Source organism: Sphaerodactylus townsendi, linkage group LG03 (genome assembly GCF_021028975.2).
Source record: "Sphaerodactylus townsendi isolate TG3544 linkage group LG03, MPM_Stown_v2.3, whole genome shotgun sequence".
Classification (NCBI taxonomy): Eukaryota; Metazoa; Chordata; class Lepidosauria; order Squamata; family Sphaerodactylidae; genus Sphaerodactylus; species Sphaerodactylus townsendi.
In genome coordinates this window covers 21,010,153-21,012,280 of record NC_059427.1, presented here as the reverse complement: position 1 = coordinate 21,012,280, position 2,128 = coordinate 21,010,153, and the positions used below count along the sequence as shown (strand labels likewise).

Sequence of the window (2,128 nt, the reverse complement as noted above, 5' to 3'; positions counted from 1 at the left end):
AAGAGAAGCTTTCGCGGCCCAGCACACAACGCTCCTTGTCGAATCTCTCTGGGGCCTCGGGGAGGTCCTGTTCTTTGCCTTCCCACCTCACACTCTTCTGGTCCTCAGACAGGATGAGGTAGGGGTTGGCCGTGTCTGGATCCAGAGTCACATTCACTGCAGGGCAGAGAGAGGGGGTCAGGTGGCAGATAAATGTGACCCAAATCAATCAGCCGACAAAGGGTGACTCATCAAATCTTGCTCCCCTCCCACCCCACCTCCCAAGATGTCACTAAAATCTGCTTGGAAGACCCAGCTAAAACTAGAAAAAGCCACTTCTCCAAGCAGAAGCAGACAGAGGACACAGAGGAACTACTGGCTGAGGTAGTACCTGGTCCCTGAGGTGTCATTACTGGGGTAGTTTTAGAGTCCTATTCTTGTAAAAAAGCAGAAACTAGTTCTATACAGATAAATTACCTTTGTTCAGCACTTGTTCCAGCGATCCTATTATGTGAAGAAAAGGGTGAAAATTTTAGTCACTTGTTTAGTCTCCCCACAAGAGGTTCACAACAATTAAGATAAGCTGTCATGGAACACTGGGGTCATATTGGTATCAAAATCCCATATGTACTAAAGAGGCATCAAAGACTGAGAAAACACATCCAGACTTTAATCCCAACACCTGCCATAAATATTAGTCTAAATACCAACTCCCTCAGTAACACCCTTTTTCTGAAAGCTTGGCCAAGATGTATTTCTTTCAGAAAAGACCTTTACAGTGAAAGAGTGACCACTAAGGCTCCCAACTAGCCAGGAGAAAAACGTCCTGTTCAGAGGCCTGCTTTGTGGGAACTGGTCATTGAAGCCTGTCACGGCCTAGAGGTAGGCGACATCAACTGATATTTGCTTCAGGTTAAACTGATATTCAAGGGAGGAGAACGACAAGGACCAGTTTAAAGAATTAGCCCGCAAATCTGGAGTTTGTTGCAAAATCTACATACAATATGGAAGATTTGTCAAAGCAAATTTGATTTGAAATTTGAAAAGATTTGAAAAGCAAATTTGCTGTGCAGTTGAGTGCAGGTTAGGGTAGAACCTTTTCCCTTTTTTGTCATCAGGTCACAGCTGACTTATAGCAAGCAACCCATAGGATTTTCCAGGCATGTGAAGTACAGAGGTGTTTTGCTGTTGCCTGCCTCCACATCATGACCTTGGTATTCAGTGGCATAGTGCACGGGGGGAGGGGGGGTGTTGTCTTGCATCAGGCCGTGCCGGTGCAGGGGCAGGATGGGGGCATTTCAGGGCATGGCAGGGGCGCAAGGCACACATGTGCCCTGGGCGCAGTTTCCCTTCGCTACAGCTCTGTTGATATTCCTTGGAGGTAACCAATTCCAATACTTGCCAGGGCTGACCCTGCTTAGCTTCTGGGACATGATGAGTTGGACTTATCCAGGTGAGGGCACCTTTCCCTTACAGATTTTAAAATTCTGTTTCAAAATCTGTTTCAAAGTCGTAGTGATTTGTGGTGTGCGTGGGAAGGTAGGTTCTCACCCAATTATTACACTCTAAAATTCAAAACATTCCCCTGAGCCTGTTGTTTAGTTTTACATGATCCACAAAAGTTCCTCTTTGCCTAATGTGGTCCTATGTCAGGAACGAAGGCCACTGAAATTAGATGGAAGAAAATCTTGAGGGGCAGATTGTCTTCATGGACAATCTTGAAGACCTTGAAGATTCACTTGTGTCTTCAAGTGAAACTGCAGCCGCCCTGAAAGTGAATTGACCTCACAAATCTGTATCCATTCCCCTTCCTGAGCTGTCCTCCATACCTTTGTATTTTTCCATAGCCTTTTCTAAAGCAGAGTTCTTTTGTGAGTAAATTCCAGGAATCTCTTCCAGCCAAGGACAAAGGTCCACCACATTCCCGACTCGTTCCTTCTCAAACCTGGAAGAGAAGATGGTTCCATTTAACAAAAGGTTTAAAAGAAATGTGCTGTCTTCCCGCACAAGCTTGTAGGTTGTAAGTGCAGTCTGGCTAGTCACTCAGGTATGGCTAATTTGATGCAGGCATCCCAATTTGCCATTTAAAGGCTCCATCCATCCATCCATCCATCCATCCATCCATCCATCCATCCATCCATCCATCCAT

General features: G+C 45.5%; 1 long non-coding RNA gene across 1 annotated transcript; it reads right to left on the bottom strand.

Annotated features, from left to right (window-relative positions):
- On the bottom strand, window positions 1-1,886 carry LOC125430009. The gene is made up of 3 exons (XR_007244082.1): window positions 1,809-1,886; window positions 457-483; window positions 1-156 (listed from the first exon to the last, which is right to left on the bottom strand). It is a non-coding gene; the product is annotated as an uncharacterized LOC125430009 (long non-coding RNA).
- Between the last annotated feature and the right edge of the window lie 242 nt (window positions 1,887-2,128).